Source organism: Curcuma longa, chromosome 11, assembly GCF_044706935.1.
Source record: "Curcuma longa cultivar G26 ecotype Majalengka, Jawa Barat chromosome 11, ITB_CL_G26_1.1, whole genome shotgun sequence".
NCBI classification, from domain to species: Eukaryota; Viridiplantae; Streptophyta; class Magnoliopsida; order Zingiberales; family Zingiberaceae; genus Curcuma; species Curcuma longa.
Window position 1 is genome coordinate 5,752,361 of NC_133871.1, and position 17,888 is coordinate 5,770,248.

Below are 17,888 nucleotides of genomic sequence, written 5' to 3' on the forward strand. Positions count from 1 at the left end.
ATGTCTTTCCTGGTGCAGTCATCCTGCATGTCTGCATCATTGACAGTTCCATTTGACAAGCAGCTCTTATGAGATCTTCCTCCAGAGATCTAGCATCTTTTGCCTTCCATACAACAAACCTGTATAGGTAAGAACACCATGCTGAGTCAAATGATCTCAGCTAGCATTTGAAGTTTTGTTCCATAGGCAAATTGGAAGATGTCTCTTTAAGATGTTCCAAAGACATAGTAACTGGTGCAGATGGTGTTAATGAGTGGGCTCTATTTGGACCATTCAATATGATATTGACTAACAACTCAAATTCTCGGATGAAGTTTATGGCTGACTGCCTCAAGACAACTTCGCGCTCCCCTTGACCGCTGAAAACAGCATTGGGGTGTTCCAATATCATGTAAGCACAAAGCACTACTCTGACTGGATACCTGGACATATTTCTGTCACTTTTAGGTCCTTTGACAGACTCTCGTCTTGCTGCACCTCTTTGTTTTGACACTCTGCTAGACGGAAATTTTCTATTAGGAGATGCTAGGCGCTTAAGCAGATGATCAATGTTCTCAATGCTTGACGGGCCAGATAACAGCAATAGTGAAAATCGACTCTCCAACCGATCAAGTAAAGCCTTTGCTGTTTGAAGTGTTGCGCTAGATTCAATCAAAAGAGCAACTTGCTCAAATGGCATAACACTAATGGATTTTTCATTTAATTTCAAGGCATGATATGCTTTAGCCAAAGCCAACGTGGTCCTCCTTGATCTCACAAATTGTCGCCAACACCTATACGTTCAATTAACAATGTGAAACAAAAAGATTCAAGCATATAGACATGCACATATATATAACCAAAAAAGAAAAATCACCTAGCTAGTTTTTTCGAAAGAAATTCTCCATGTCTGATCAAATTGACCCGTGCAGAGATGTGAGGATTACCTCTTTGTTTCAGATATTCTGCCCTTTGTCTCCTTGCCTAAGTCACAGAAAATATCAGTGATTAAACCATAAAGGAAATAGCTTGAACAATAATCACATGATGAGTGGATCAAAGTACAAGGAAGAATTTGTTTTTTACTACAAAAATGCTTGACAGTTAACTACAGCTAACTGTGAAGCCCAAAATGATTGGCATGCAGATTAATACAGTAAGATAACAATATAAGGAAACCTTTTGGAGCCTGTTCTCTAATTGCTCTTTCATTCTTTTCCTTTCAGTTTCTCTTCGGTGGTGCACAATTTTAGCCACTTTGTGTGCTTGGACTACTCTAGCATGAGCTCTTCTTTTTAATTTCTGCTTCTAACAATCCCATTCGTTTTTTCTCAGCAGCAGCACGCTTCTGGAAGATTGCAGAGCGCACACATTCCTTATATCTATTTTCTCCAATGATTCGTTGTGATACAGATCTGGCAATTCTCTCACGAATGGCTGCTTTTCTTTGCATATGGGACTTAAGAAGGCGCATGTGGTTCTCCTCAGCTTGTTGTACTCGGGATTCAACTCTAGTGCCAAGCTCTTCGCGTTCCTTCTCAAAACGCATCTTTACACCACATTTAGCAGCTTGTCGTAGCTCATCCAATCTAGCCAACCGCATTTGAGCTTTAGCTAAAAGGCTCGGCCTGTTCAATCCAAGAAGAAACCAAGTCTTCACTTTCGACATCAAATAGAAAAAGATAAATGACTCCAAATCATAAACCAATGCTTAAACTTTACTAAACCTCATCAGATTTTTTTAAATATACATACTAAAATGACTATTCCTGAGCTAGGAGAATTCAGAATGATTAGACATATTAACAAGTAAAAGGGCAATTAGGTGTACGCAGTCTTATCCAACATTGCAACAGACTCTTTTTGTAACTCGAACTTGTGACCACTAAGTCACATAGTAGCAACTTTACAGTTGCGCCAAGGCTCTCATTCCTTAGACATGTTAACAAATATGTTAGAGAAAATCTCATAGTAATATAAATATAATAGGGTTAGTTGAAAAATCTATGATTTTCTTACAAATTTAACAAATATATCACATACACAAAAGAGAAGGAATTACGGTTTACAGTAAAGAAAACATGACAACTGATTTAATTAGGGCTATAATGTGGCAAAATATCAAATGTGGTAACCAACACGAGAAAAATGGATGATTTGGCATGCGGACACGTCATCAATTTGGATTCTTGATAGAAATTTACAGCATGATAAATTTGTTACCATTTTGAATAGTGCCTCAAGGTCTTGTTTTTCAAAGTAGTTTTGTTATAAAAATATATATATATAAGTACGTGATACATTTGCTAAAAATTGTAAAGAACATGATAGATTTGACAATTCATCCTATTATAAACTATGCGAATAATAATTTAGTAAATGCAGCCAGTTATAATTTTAATAAATGCTGGGACTAGATGATCACCTCTTCTGCTCAGCTGCTACAAGTTTAGCTTCAAGCCTTTGACCAGGATTTTCGTCTTGAGATGGCCATGAGGGGCATCTTGGTTTTGGCATTGCCTTCATGCCTTGGTAGATAACCAGTCATGAAATTGCTGCCACAAAGGTTTCCTTCTTTTTTTTTATCATGAGTACTATTAATCTCTATCATGAATAAAAGAAAGAAGAATCTGAGTGATCCCACACATACACAACAAGAGATTCGATATCGCTCTAAAGAAAATGAAAAAGAATGAAATCTTTGAAATTGGGGTTGAACAAAACAGAAAAACTGGTGGTAAGTTAGACAAACGAGGGAACTAGAAGATAATAAACACTTGACATAACTTGAATAAACAGACTCATACGTACGGAGTAGAGTCCTTACTAGCAAATCTATTCGCCATAACCCGTGGGCCCCTACGAGTAGAGTCCAAAAGGTAGGTTCGCGTGGCACGCTTGTGACGCCGTTAGGCAACGGATAAGTGTTATGTAACGTCGTTAGGCTGCCACCTACCAAGCATCGCGTATTTCTTCAATCTCTAATAGCCATCAAGGTAAAAAGTTAATAAAATCGATCACAAATACTAAGCAGTAACGAAAAAGATACAAGTTATAGTATGCATAAATTTCATACTACCTGAAGATTCATCCTCATCCTCCAGATCACCATCCTTAGGAAGCAAATCAAGCGCTCCATACCACTTCCATCCAAAACAGGAGGGCCTTTGTTGAAAAACATGGTTTTTTGTTTTGCAAAGATATGTGAAAAACAAGAAAAACAACACAGGCTCTAGAGATTGAAATGCTCTGATACCATATAAAGTTTTATTATGGTATCGATATGAGCAAGAAACAAGTAAGAACAGGCAAAGAACAAAGGCGTAAACAAAAAACTGGATTAGTTAATTCAAAACAGTTCACCCAAGGATTAGTTAATTCAAAACAGTTCACCCAAATAGAACAAGAATTTGGTGGCTTTATATAGCCTCCAAGTTCCCTAAAATCTTTGAGAAAGATAAATGAGCAAACGAGGTAGATACTCCAACAAGTATTACTTCAACATCACCACTTCAACATCACCCGCACAAACTCCTGATAGTTCACTTGTCCATCTCCGTCCGTGTCTGCTACTGCCATCATCTCGTCGATCTCCTTGTCCGTCAATTTGTGTCCCTGACTTTCCATCACCTGGTGGAGCTGCAAATGCAGAAAAAGAAAAACAGTATTATATAGACTCTGTTTTAAGATTCGACAAGAGTCTGATACAAGGTAATTGTCATTCGATGAGTAACTTCAGAGTTCTCTAGTAATCACGTTGTGGATTCAAATATTGGGAATATATGACACCTCTTGGGCAGAAATGAACTCGTTTGAGTCTGTGTCAAACGCTTTGAATGTCTCCATCAGCTCCTGAATATATTCAAGAGCAAAATATAGTGAATGCATCATTTTGGTTAAAATATGATAATTAAATAAGGCTTAGAAACTATTTATCAGAACACTGTGAATTCAACTAAATCTCCTGAACTTATAATATGATATGAAATAAAATTCAACTGCATCTTTTCGACTGACGTTGTTTAGTGAAAAAACACGGGGTTTCTTTTTCTAACTTTTTTTCCAACTTCTTTACATTTCCCTAGGGGAAAGTGATGTTCAAAATCTAAATAGCTTGCCAATGATTCTCAGTCTCAGGGACATCTCGCGGAATAAGAGCTTGAGCTCAAATTTGCATACATTTTAGGGCCTTAGTGTTTGTTCGAAATACATCCTTCGGAGGGAGTCCGAAATTATTGCTTGGGATAAGTTTGATGCCAAACCAAGGCAAGAGAAGCCAAGGATAAAGTAAAAGATAAGATAAAAACTGAGGAAGAATCATCACGTTTTAATTTCATCAAAGAGATGTTATGAAACAAAAAAACAAAAGTGCATAAAGTGAAATTTGACCTTGCTTTCACGTGTCATCAGATTCAAGAACTCAGGAAACTCAATTGTTCCGTTTTGGTCAGCATCAGCTTCACTGATCATATTTCTCAATTTATCTTAAGTTAGCCTTAGGCCTATGGATCTCGTAGCTTCCTCCAATTCTGTTAAAGTTATGTGACCTAGAAGAAGAAAAAGAGACATATATTAATCTCCGGATACCCAGTCCAACATCAATGTGAAAATAAAGCGGGAAAGAGGAGAAGGGATACCGTCTCCATCCTTGTCGAAGAAGTTAAATTTCGCCTTAATCTCAGTAATTTGTTCCTCCGTAAAGTTTAGCCTTAGGCTTATGGATCTCGTAGCTTCCTCCAATTCTGTTAAAGTTATGTGACCTAGAGGAAGAAAAAGAGACATATTAATCTCCGGATACCCAGTCCAACATCAATGTGAAAATAAAGTATGGAGACGGTATCCCTTCTCCTCTTTCCTGTTTTATTTTCACATTGATGTTGGACTGGGTATCCGGAGATTAATATATGTCTCTTTTTCTTCTTCTAGGTCACATAACTTTAACAGAATTGAAGGAAGCTACGAGATCCATAGGCCTAAGGCTAAACTTTACGGAGGAACAAATTACTGAGATTAAGGCGAAATTTAACTTCTTCGACAAGGATGGAGACGGTATCCCTTCTCCTCTTTCCCGCTTTATTTTCACATTGATGTTGGACTGGGTATCCGGGGATTAATATATGTCTCTTTTTCTTCTTCTAGGTCACATAACTTTAACAGAATTGGAGGAAACTACGAGATCCATAGGCCTAAGGCTAACTTAAGATAAATTGAGAAATATGATCAGTGAAGCTGATGCTGACCAAAACGGAACAATTGAGTTTCCTGAGTTCTTGAATCTGATGGCACGTGAAAGCAAGGTCAAATTTCACTTTATGCACTTTTGTTTTTTTTTTGTTTCATAACATTTCTTTGATGAAATTAAAACGTGATGATTCTTCCTCAGTTTTTATCTTATCTTTCACTTTATCCTTGGCTTCTCTTGCCTTGGTTTGACATCAAACTTATCCCAAGCAATAATTTCGGACTCCCTCCGAAGGATGTATTTCGAACAAACACTAAGGCCCTAAAATGTATGCAAATTTGAGCTCAAGCTCTTATTCCGCGAGATGTCCCTGAGACTGAGAATCATTGGCAAGCTATTTAGATTTTGAACATCACTTTCCCCTAGGGAAATGTAAAGAAGTTGGAAAAAAAGTTAGAAAAAGAAACCCCGTGTTTTTTCACTAAACAACGTCAGTCGAAAAGATGCAGTTGAATTTTATTTCATATCATATTATAAGTTCAGGAGATTTAGTTGAATTCACAGTGTTCTGATAAATAGTTTCTAAGCCTTATTTAATTATCATATTTTAACCAAAATGATGCATTCACTATATTTTGCTCTTGAATATATTCAGGAGCTGATGGAGGCATTCAAAGCGTTTGACACAGACTCAAACGGGTTCATTTCTGCCCAAGAGGTGTCATATATTCCCAATATTTGAATCCACAACGTGATTACTAGAGAACTCTGAAGTTACTCATCGAATGACAATTACCTTGTATCAGACTCTTGTCGAATCTTAAAACAGAGTCTATATAATACTGCTTTTCTTTTTCTGCATTTGCAGCTCCGCCAGGTGATGGAAAGTCAGGGACACAAATTGACGGACAAGGAGATCGACGAGATGATGGCAGTAGCAGACACGGACGGAGATGGACAAGTGAACTATCAGGAGTTTGTGCGGGTGATGTTGAAGTGGTGATGTTGAAGTAATACTTGTTAGAGTATTTACCTCGTTTGCTCATTTATCTTTCTCAAAGACTTTTAGGGAACTTGGAGGCTATATAAAGCCACCAAATTCTTGTTCTATTTGGGTGAACTGTTTTGAATTAACTAATCCTTGGGTGAACTGTTTTGAATTAACTAATCCAGTTTTTTGTTTACGCCTTTGTTCTTTGCCTGTTCTTACTTGTTTCTTGCTCATATCGATACCATAATAAAACTTTATATGGTATCAGAGCATTTCAATCTCTAGAGCCTGTGTTGTTTTTCTTGTTTTTCACATATCTTTGCAAAACAAAAAACCATGTCTTTCAACAAAGGCCCTCCTGTTTTGGATGGAAGTGGTATGGAGCGCCTGATTTGCTTCCTAAGGATGGTGATCTGGAGGATGAGGATGAATCTTCAGGTAGTATGAAATTTATGCATACTATAACTTGTATCTTTTTCGTTACTGCTTAGTATTTGTGATCGATTTTATTAACTTTTTACCTTGATGGCTATTAGAGATTGAAGAAATACGCGATGCTTGGTAGGTGGCAGCCTAACGACGTTACATAACACTTATCCGTTGCCTAACGGCGTCACAAGCGTGCCACGCGAACCTACCTTTTGGACTCTACTCGTAGGGGCCCACGGGTTATGGCGAATAGATTTGCTAGTAAGGACTCTACTCCGTACGTATGAGTCTGTTTATTCAAGTTATGTCAAGTGTTTATTATCTTCTAGTTCCCTCGTTTGTCTAACTTACCACCAGTTTTTCTGTTTTGTTCAACCCCAATTTCAAAGATTTCATTCTTTTTCATTTTCTTTAGAGCGATATCGAATCTCTTGTTGTGTATGTGTGGGATCACTCAGATTCTTCTTTCTTTTATTCATGATAGAGATTAATAGTAATCATGATAAAAAAAAAAGAAGAAAACCTTTGTGGCAGCAATTTCATGACTGGTTATCTACCAAGGCATGAAGGCAATGCCAAAACCAAGATGCCCCTCATGGCCATCTCAAGACGAAAATCCTGGTCAAAGGCTTGAAGCTAAACTTGTAGCAGCTGAGCAGAAGAGGTGATCATCTAGTCCCAGCATTTATTAAAATTATAACTGGCTGCATTTACTAAATTATTATTCGCATAGTTTATAATAGGATGAATTGTCAAATCTATCATGTTCTTTACAATTTTTAGCAAATGTATCACGTACTTATATATATATATTTTTATAACAAAACTACTTTGAAAAACAAGACCTTGAGGCACTATTCAAAATGGTAACAAATTTATCATGCTGTAAATTTCTATCAAGAATCCAAATTGATGACGTGTCCGCATGCCAAATCATCCATTTTTCTTGTGTTGGTTACCACATTTGATATTTTGCCACATTATAGCCCTAATTAAATCATGACGCATTGGTTAACACATGTTTTCCCCCATTATAGCACGAATTAAATCAGTTGTCATGTTTTTTACTGTAAACCGTAATTCCTTCTCTTTGTTGTGTATGTGATATATTTGTTAAATTTGTAAGAAAATCATAGATTTTTCAACTAACCCTATTATATTTATATTACTATGAGATTTTCTCTAACATATTTGTTAACATGTCTAAGGAAGGAGAGCCTTGACGCAACGGTAAAGTTGCTACTATGTGACTTGGTGGTCACAAGTTCGAGTTACAAAAAGAGTCTCTTGTAATGTTGGATAAGGCTGCGTACACCTGATTGCCCTTTTACTTGTTAATATGTCTAATCATTCTGAATTCTCCTAGCTCAGGAATAGTCATTTTAGTATATATATTTAAAAAATCTGATGAGGTTTAGTAAAGTTTAAGCATTGGTTTATGATTTGGAGTCATTTATCTTTTTCTATTTGATGTCGAAAGTGAAGACTTGGTTTCTTCTTGGATTGAACAGGCCGAGCCTTTTAGCTAAAGCTCAAATGCGGTTGGCTAGATTGGATGAGCTACGACAAGCTGCTAAATGTGGTGTAAAGATGCGTTTTGAGAAGGAACGCGAAGAGCTTGGCACTATAGTTGAATCCCGAGTACAACAAGCTGAGGAGAACCGCATGCGCCTTCTTAAGGCCCATATGCAAAGAAAAGCAGGCATTCGTGAGAGAATTGCCAGATCTGTATCACAACGAATCATTGGAGAAAATAGATATAAGGAATGTGTAAAATAGATATAAGGAATGTGTGCGCTCTGCAATCTTCCAGAAGCGTGCTGCTGCTGAGAAAAAACGAATGGGATTGTTAGAAGCAGAAATTAAAAAGAAGAGCTCATGCTAGAGTAGTCCAAGCACGCAAAGTGGCTAAAATTGTGCACCACCGAAGAGAAACTGAAAGGAAAAGAATGAAAGAGCAATTAGAGAACAGGCTCCAAAAGGTTTCCTTATATTGTTATCTTACTGTATTAATTTGCATGCCAATCATTTTGGGCTTCACAGTTAGCTGTAGTTAACTGTCAAGCATTTTTGTAGTAAAAATCAAATTCTTCCTTGTACTTTGATCCACTCATCATGTGATTATTGTTCAAGCTATTTCCTTTATGGTTTAATCACTGATATTTTCTCTGACTTAGGCAAGGAGACAAAGGGCAGAATATCTGAAACAAAGAGGTAATCCTCACATCTCTGCACGGGTCAATTTGATCAGACATGGAGAATTTCTTTCGAAAAAACTAGCTAGGTGATTTTTCTTTTTTGGTTATATATATGTGCATGTCTATATGCTTGAATCTTTTTGTTTCACATTGTTAATTGAATGTATAGGTGTTGGCGACGATTTGTGAGATCAAGGAGGACCACGTTGGCTTTGGCTAAAGCATATGATGCCTTGAAATTAAATGAAAAATCCATTAGTGTTATGCCATTTGAGCAAGTTGCTCTTTTGATTGAATCTAGCACAACACTTCAAACAGCAAAGGCTTTACTTGATCGGTTGGAGAGTCGATTTTCACTATTGCTGTCATCTGGCCCGTCAAGCATTGAGAACATTGATCATCTGCTTAAGCGGCTAGCATCTCCTAATAGAAAATTTCCGTCTAGCAGAGTGTCAAAACAAAGAGGTGCAGCAAGACGAGAGTCTGTCAAAGGACCTAAAAGTGACAGAAATATGTCCAGGTATCCAGTCAGAGTAGTGCTTTGTGCTTACATGATATTGGAACACCCCAATGCTGTTTTCAGCGGTCAAGGGGAGCGCGAAGTTGTCTTGAGGCAGTCAGCCATAAACTTCATCCGAGAATTAGGCGAAGTTATGTGGCCTAGAAGAAGGAAAAGATTCATAACATTACCCGACTCAGAAGATGCGGGAGAGAGGAGAAGGGATACCGTCTCCATCCTTGTCGAAGAAGTTGAATTTCTCCTTCATCTCAGCAACCTCCTCCCTCGTCATCTTATGCGCCGCAATAATTTGCTCCTCCGTCAAATTCTCCATTGCCTTGCACAGGGCGCTGCAATTCTTGGTCCCTCGCGATTTCCTCTCGAGGAAGGCGGAGATCGCGATCGGTGTCGCGCTTTTTCCTCTGTTGTTTTTTTTAAAATTCTTAACACCTGCTATTTAAATCTGCTCTAACCCTGGATCAACTTATTCTGCCCTGTATCTTGTTCTCCCTCGGCCGTCTCATCGATCGATGGAGATGGAAGGTATGCCCACGATCTACACGCGGTAGTCTTTTGTTTTTTCGATTCAAATGATTGAAGTTTCGATTTGTAGATTCAAATGATCATTTCCTTCAGGCGAATTATGAATTTGTTCGTCAAAAAGGATCCAACCTTAACGAGATGTTTAATGTTCTTAATTGTGCCAGACTTCGCTTGTGTATTTTTCATGTAATTGATAATTAATGTTTGAGCCGGTTCTGTATGGGATACTTTGAAATATTTAGAGTTACTGCATCGAAGCTGGATCTTTTTTATGATTGCCCTGTGAGATTCATGTTCTTTTTTTACGCGAATTAATTTGATGTGAAGATTTTCATATTTGTATGAACTTATTCGATGATTATGGAGACTAAGAAAATCTTGTATTCTATATATTGTAAAAGAAAATTTCTGATTTTAGATTTTCAGCAATTGGTGGGATTTTCTTTTCTTCCAAAAATTTGTGCTGGAAAGGAAGATGCTGGATTTGGTTTTTTATTTAATCTTATGAATTTAGTCTGTCTATATTTCAACTTATTTTCTTCCTCAAATGATTTCGCCCAGCTTAATAGCGGATTTTTCATTTGTGTAATGCGACTAATTGCTGCAGACCAGAGTGCTTGAAAGCTATTGCGGTCGACTAAACTACTTTATTCTGATTTATGGAAAACCTTCCCGTTGAACTCATTGGTATTATACTAACTCATCTTGGAACTGCTAGAGATGTTGTCGTTGCATCTTCAACTTGCAAACAATGGAGAGAAGCCTTTAAGAAGCATCTTCATATTGCTACTATCCAGCTAGAGGTCATTAGGACACGGATCATATTCCAAACGGAGGGATTGCAGTGTCTTTCAATTCATGTGGGCAGTGCTCATGAGTTTTGCAGCTGCGTCAATCATTGCTTGGATCATGCACACCAAAGAAACATTGCCGAGTTTATCCTACAATGTGTGTACCACTCCAGACGTGAATGTTCTAGAGAAATGCAGTCACCAGAGATTTATTTGTCTTAAATCCCTCTCTTTGAGACATGTTGGTATTTTCGGCTTGGATCTAAGTTTATTCTTAGCTGCCTGTCCGAGAATAGAGTCCTTGACTCTTGATGCCATAGAAATTCTCACTTCAGATTCTCAATCTTTAATTGAGCTGACTAGTTCTACCTTGAAGTGCATATTTGTACAGTCAGTAGTTGTGGACAAGATAATTTTGATGACAGATAATATTGAGAGTTTGCACGTAAGTGACTTGAACCTTAAATCTCTTGAGCTAATTGGCAAAAATACTCTTAAGCATTTGAAGATCAAACATGTCAAGGTCCCTCATTTGGATATCGGTGAGAACGTGGACCATTTGATGGATGTCGATGTGAGTGATGTCAAGATAGTGGTGCCTAAATTTTACCAAATGCTCTCCAAAGCATCTAAACTGAGAAGCTTGAGGCTTTGGGAAGTATCGTTTGCAGATGAGGACCAGGTCATTGATCTTGAATGTATTACTGGTTTATTTTTAGAACTTAAACATCTAGCATTAAGCTATGAAATTGTAGATAGGCGGAACCGTATTGAGCTGCAAGACTTCTTGGCACTGGAGAATGTTGATGTATTAGAACTGGGATGGATTGTTCTAAGCGAGAACTTTGGGCATTGGGTTTTTGGGATGATTAAAAGATGCCCAAAACTGAAGAAGTTAGTCATACACAATGCAATTCGGAAGAAGAAAATACAAGGACAGCATCAAATGGATACCATTATTTTAGCAATTTATGTTGCTCTCAGGATAAGATGCAAGCACGTTATTGAACTGCGATTTGTAAACGATGATTAGCTACAAGTGAATAAGACATTGCTCTCATGAAATTCTTGCTGGTGTATTAGATGGAAGGCACAAAAAAACATCATTTTGTATGCTCATTTCTCCTCTCTCTTGGACATAAAATATAAAAACATCAGTTGAGTTTAGCTGAATGCAAGCCACTTTTTCATTCCTTAAATAATCTTTTTTCCATCTTGATTCCTATTTTCTCCTGGCATTCTTCGCTTGAATTTTGATTGCAAGATTCCATATGAATAATTTGGTAATATTATTATAGAATAGTTTCTTCTGAAAATGCACTCTGGACTTGGTGTTATGGATGTCATTTGATTAGATGTGCATTGGAAGGTGAGTATTTGGTTAAAATCGAATTAAACTGAACTAAATTAATCAAAATTGAATCGTACTGAATTTTTTTAAACAAACTGAACCAATCAAATTTCCATATAAAAATCGAATAAACAAACTAAAATACCGATTAATTTAATTTTTGATTGAATTAATCGAAATAATCTAATTTTTTTAAATATTATGAAAAATTTACCAATTAATTAAGAATTTATAAATTTACTTACTTATAAATTTATAAATTATTTTTTTATTTTTATTAATTCAGTTTTTTTAATTAAATAAAAAATTTTAAAATTAAAATCGAACCGAATTAACTGATTTTTTAGAAAAAAATAACATAGATTCACAAATAACCGAATTAAAATTTTAAATTCTATCAATTTATTCGATTTAATCAAATTTTTATTCACCCCGTATACTCTATTTTAAATTCCCGCTGGAGTGAGAAAGATGAAATCAAGGAGGCGGCAAGAAGAAGAGTGCAAAGTAGTGGTCGAATCGTCTGTCCTCTGTCTCTCCCGCTTCTACCTTAAATGTAACCCTAGGTTGTTGGCGATGTATTTTCTCGTGGTATTTCTTTGTGAGTTGGAAGATTGGATCATAGATCCCTGCTGTTTTTTTGCCGCCTCGATTTCGTTTCCGACCCCACTGTAACCCACACCATGCGGACCAATCAACAAAGACTCATCTTTCCTATATATATATATTTTAAATTAAATAAAGTCTTTGTGACCACAGTTTTTTATTATTAAAATAGATTATTTTTTTAATTCAATTAATCATAAAATATTACAATCTTTATATAAAAAATTATTTGATATGAAAAAGTGCTCAATGAAATATCTAAATAATGTGGCAAGGTATGCAATAGATATTTAAATGGATGAAAAATTTAAGATATTAATCGTTGAGCGAAAAGTTACTTACATTTTTAAATTTATCTCATGGATGAATTAGAAAAAAAGATCGTCCGTATTCAATACGGAATTAATTAAGCCGCATATATGGATTTTAAAAAATATAAGTTAAATTGCTTTGTCATTTTTTTAATCTCGAAAGGTGTGAGGCTCGTATATGTTGGGATTGATTATGTTGTTAGAGGGGATGAATGATGATTTGTTTCATTTTTCAATTATTGATCATGTGCTTATTTACAAGAAGTTAATATGTAGTGAAAAATACAAATAACAAACACAATATAGAACAAGTACAACATTTTGATTTTTACATTATTTGAAATCCTCAATTCCTAATCTTGGACTTAAAGATATCATCATTATAATTTCATCTTTGTAAAGATATTTCGAAGGTGGAGAAATCTCTTATAATCCTATTTTGTATATAAGTAACACAAACAAATATAAATATATAATAAAGAATAAGAAAAATATAAATGAAAATACTTTACAATGCTGAATCACTTTGAGTTTATTTAGTTGCTTTAGATTGTCTATTGAAGGTCTGAAATGCAACAACACTTCTCTTTCAAAGTCTTTAAGAATCGACATCTGAAATCTTCTACTAAATCCTCTTTTAAAGGGTTGTTATCGTGATTGAAAACCATTTAACAATCTATTATTTGTCTTCATTAGTTGATTGTTCTTCTAGAATTCGATCATTGCACCTATAAAATAACTCTTCTAACTCAACATGGACTACAACAGTCGATTGTTAGTCTGTTATTCTTCATCAATTGTCTGTTGCTGCATCAGTCGAGTGCTGTAATCGAATTCACAAATTTTTGTTCGTTGCAATAGTGTCATTAGTCAATTGCTCATACTTAATAGTCGTTTGATATGTTCATCGGCTGATTGCTAGTTCATAGCAGTTGACTAATATCTATATTTTAGCCTTATCAAGGTTAAATTCTCATTCTGCGTAGTATTTGTTGACCTCAATTTATTATGACTTCTTTTGCCTAGTATTTAATCAATCTCGATCTGGTAAGACTTCACCATTGTTTAGCATCCGGTCACCTTTAATCTATCAGGACTTTCTTTCTCAGGTGTAAAATCTAATTAATCTTGACTTGCATGACTTCTCCAATGCTAAATATTCGATCTTCCTTAATCTACTTGAATTTTCTTCATTGTCAAGTATCTAATCAATCTGATGCACTTGGACATTAGGTCTCATGTTAAGTGTTTGATCAACCTAGTCCACTTAGATTTCACGTCTCATGCTAAGTGTCTGGTCTTCCATAAACCACTTTGACTTTGTCTTTATCAACTTCAAATTGAACTTTCAACCATCAAGTGTTTGGACCTTCATGGCTCACTTAAACTTTGGACTCGTTAACTCCCTGTTGAGTTTTTAATCATCAAGTATCCAATTAATCGTAATCAATTTCATCATCAAGTATCCAATCAACCTTAACTTATTTATTTTTTCACTTAACTATGCACATCCAAATCAATCTTGATCAACTTTAATCCAAAATCAATTACACTAATAATCTTCAATTCAACAATTTTTTCTATTTTTTTGACATCTCACTCTCATCAATAAATATATTAATTAAATATTAAAATTAACTAAAGTTAAATCTAACTCGATCGATCTTAACTTAAAAAACGATTGCACCAATAATATATTTATGATTTTGATCTTCATGCTCCAATTGCTAGGCGACAAGAAGCACTACGTCGCTGTCGTTACAAGATGCTCTTGGAGAAGCTAAACTATTTTTCCTCATCATCTATCTCTACATCGAAAAAATTAGGATTAAAATTAGGATTAGATCCACAATGTTGGACCATCCCAACTTAAGTTAGGATATACTTTTCTATAAAAAGTAGAATCTGTCACTCCAGTAGCTCTACACGGTCGACCCCACCACTATATGTGAGGAGGTAAATCGAGAAAGCTGCAGTTGACCACGACGGAGGAGGGTATTGCTCGACTTCGTCAAGATTCGAATATTTGCCTTTTTCTACAATTTTACTCCGTCGTAATCAACTCAGCTATGCCTCGGGGGCTAACCTAGGATATACTAAATTTACACTAGATGGAGGAAAAATTAATTCAGATCAAGGATGAGGTATTAGTCGATGTTATATTAGATATCCCAACTACATGCATGAAGATGAAGAAGAAAAACAAAAATTCTTTTTAAAAAGAACTAATTACCAAAATAAAAAATATCAAAGAGATCCTTAAGGTTATTATATTATAGAATTGTAGACGAGTTATCAAATTTTAGTAGTCCTAGATTAACACTCCTAAAGGCACACACCTCTCATTTGGTTCGATATAAATTAATCACGTTGTCCTAAAACTCTCAATATGGAACAAACCTTTCATTCATATTCGAGTCATTTTCATTGTTTATTCACTTTCAATGCCAGTCCAATTTTCCAATTAACTTGGAGCTAATTTTAAGTAATTTTTAAATTCATTTTGATACGATGCTCCACGTGGTTAAGTCAAAGTCAAGAGTCAAAACTAATGGAAAGTAAAAGGATACTTAAAATCATGATCGGGCAAGGTCAGTCGTCGCGATGCCTCTCCTACGCTTCTTGATGCCCGACTTTGACTCCTACACATTTCAATGTCTGACTCCTATGCCTCTCGCCACCCGACTATGACTCCTATGTTGGTCAGCACCCGACTCTAACTCCTATGTCTCTCGATGCTCGACTCCGATCCCTCCACCTCTCGGGGCCCGACTTCAACAAAGAGGGTCAGACCGATGGAGAACAGTGGGAGCGTGGGGCAGTGTTAGTAGCGATGTACGCAAAAAACGTGTGCCATAAGGTAAGGAGGGACACATGTAATAGGACTGTGACACCCCCTTAACAGAGGAAAGAATTTTTGTCTCCGTCTCAGATAGAATTTCTGTCCACTTTCAAACTGGGGACATGAAATGGAGATGGAGACAGAATTTCTACTCATCTCCGCTTCCGGCACCGTTACGCCGCCGTCCGGTCACCGCCGACGGAGACCATTGTAAATACGTCCCTGTCTCTACTGTCTCTGTATTTCTGTATTTCTATCTCTGTATTTCTGTATTTCTTAAACCAAACGCAGCCTAAGGTAAGGAGGGCATGTAATGACGTGACACCTCCTTAACGGAAAAGTAAGGAAGGGAGAATTATGGATTCCGCCCCCTTTCCGTGAACAGAATAGTATAAAAAGAAGTCAGCTCTTGTGGGCACAGATATGTGTATATGACGACAACCACTTCTTTCTACTTTTCGTCTTCTTCTACCTCGAATCATGTATCAGAGCTAACTTCAACAACGGAGTGACTACGCTAAGATTTGCTTTAGCCTCATTCTCTCTTTGAATTTTGCAAAGGACTCGCGACGCTTGATGTTCATCCTTGAAGACCCTCAATCCGTCATCAGTCTTTACATTGATGGTTCTCTCCTCCTTGATCTCGAACAGGATTGCACTTTTTCTACTAGAAAAATATCAAAGCAAAAGTTCTTTGTTCATCAACTTTTACATCTTGAAACAGCTCCACATGGTGGGGCTTGAGATCCAATCTTACCTCTCTATACCTTTTCTAAAAGCAAATCGTAAAGAAACAAAGAACTTGATGTGGGTGCACATGCCTGCTCAATCATTAACCAGTAGTGTAACACATGTATTATATATCGGCACGACGAGTGAGGATTCTTGAGGGAGGCCGATAGAAGAGAATCGATCGCTACAAATAAATAGTTGGAAGGAGTGAGATTGGACCAACTCAAATCACCGTTAGCTTAGCTTAGTGTTCAAGGAGACCATGCATAGCCTAAGGTAGGCCGTCTCAATCGAGATACAGGCTCTAACCACATCGGCTAAACTTGCAAACTCAACCTTTGCGACTGCCCGGCCAGACGAGCTTTGGGCGTGTTGGCTCCATAGCAAACTATGCAAAAATGCCTATCAACAAGCCAAGGCATCTCGACAAGATAGCAAATTAATCAATAAACTATGTTTCAGATTTATAAGAGGTAAAGATTCGTCTATCTCTGGATTAGTCGGGCAAACTTTGAACACATGAATTACTAAAAAAAAATTGAAAAAAAAAAGGCAATAAGTTAAAGCCTGAGAGTGAGATCAGGCTCCTCTTCTAGTTGCTGCTGCTGATGATCAAGTGAAGTCACCAAACTTGAATCCGCCGTCGGCCGGAAGCTCCCAGGCCAGCAGCAAAAATCCTCATCTTCCACGAGGCCTGGCCTGACGGGCTCCATCAGGCCCCTCCCGGCCATCCCGCTGCTCCCATCGCTCTCCTTCTTCCACTTCGCGTACGCTCCGCGGTGCGCCGAAGAGTGAGCTTGAATTCCCAGCGAGCGGATCGCGGAGCCGTAGAGGGGCAGCGACGCCATGCTCGCGCAGGCGTAGGGGAAGGCCTCCATCCGCACCGCGCGCTTCGCCAGCGACCGCTCCCTCTTGTGGGCGTTCTGGTGGCCTCCCAGCGCCTGGGAGCTGAAGAATTTGCGCTGGCAGTAGTTGCAGGAGAAGACTCTCTGCGACCTTGGCCCGCACGCCGCCGACTCTCCTCCTCCGCCGCCGCTGCTCTCGCTCGTACTCTGGACGGCCGCCGAGTCAGGGTTGCTGGCCGTGAGGGAGAGCTCGAGGCAGAAGGGACGAGGTGAAGAGGAGCAGCCATGGACGCCGCAGTGGCCGGAAGCCACTTGACTCCTCACTTCAAAGGCACCATCTGCCGATGCTTCTTGCTTGGAATTCCTCATGTATAGACACAGTTATCGACAAGTGCAGCAGGCAGCCTTCAAAGCACGAAAACTGAAAGAAATTGGCCTTGCGGCTCTGGTTCTCCAGCTTCTTATGGTGCAAAAAATGGAGAAGATAGAGTTGTGAGGTCACAGTGGACATCTTTAATTATGGAACTCATATGTATGGCTTTTTTACACTTTTACCTCAAAGTCAACCCCAAAATGACTCTAAGGGAAG

At 37.5% G+C, this 17,888-nt stretch overlaps 5 pseudogenes; 3 read left to right on the forward strand and 2 right to left on the reverse strand.

The window, feature by feature from the left end:
- Nucleotides 1–4: 4 nt before the first annotated feature.
- Nucleotides 5–2,549, reverse strand: LOC141837020 (uncharacterized; annotated as a pseudogene).
- A 2,334-nt stretch (nt 2,550–4,883) lies between these two features.
- On the forward strand, nt 4,884–6,164 carry LOC141837022 (calmodulin-like; annotated as a pseudogene).
- Nucleotides 6,165–6,583: 419 nt separating this feature from the next.
- On the forward strand, nt 6,584–9,872 carry LOC141839991 (uncharacterized; annotated as a pseudogene).
- A 608-nt stretch (nt 9,873–10,480) lies between these two features.
- LOC141837023 (F-box/LRR-repeat protein At1g67190-like) lies at nt 10,481–11,645 on the forward strand (annotated as a pseudogene).
- Nucleotides 11,646–16,923: 5,278 nt separating this feature from the next.
- LOC141841533 (uncharacterized) lies at nt 16,924–17,810 on the reverse strand (annotated as a pseudogene).
- Nucleotides 17,811–17,888: the final 78 nt, after the last annotated feature.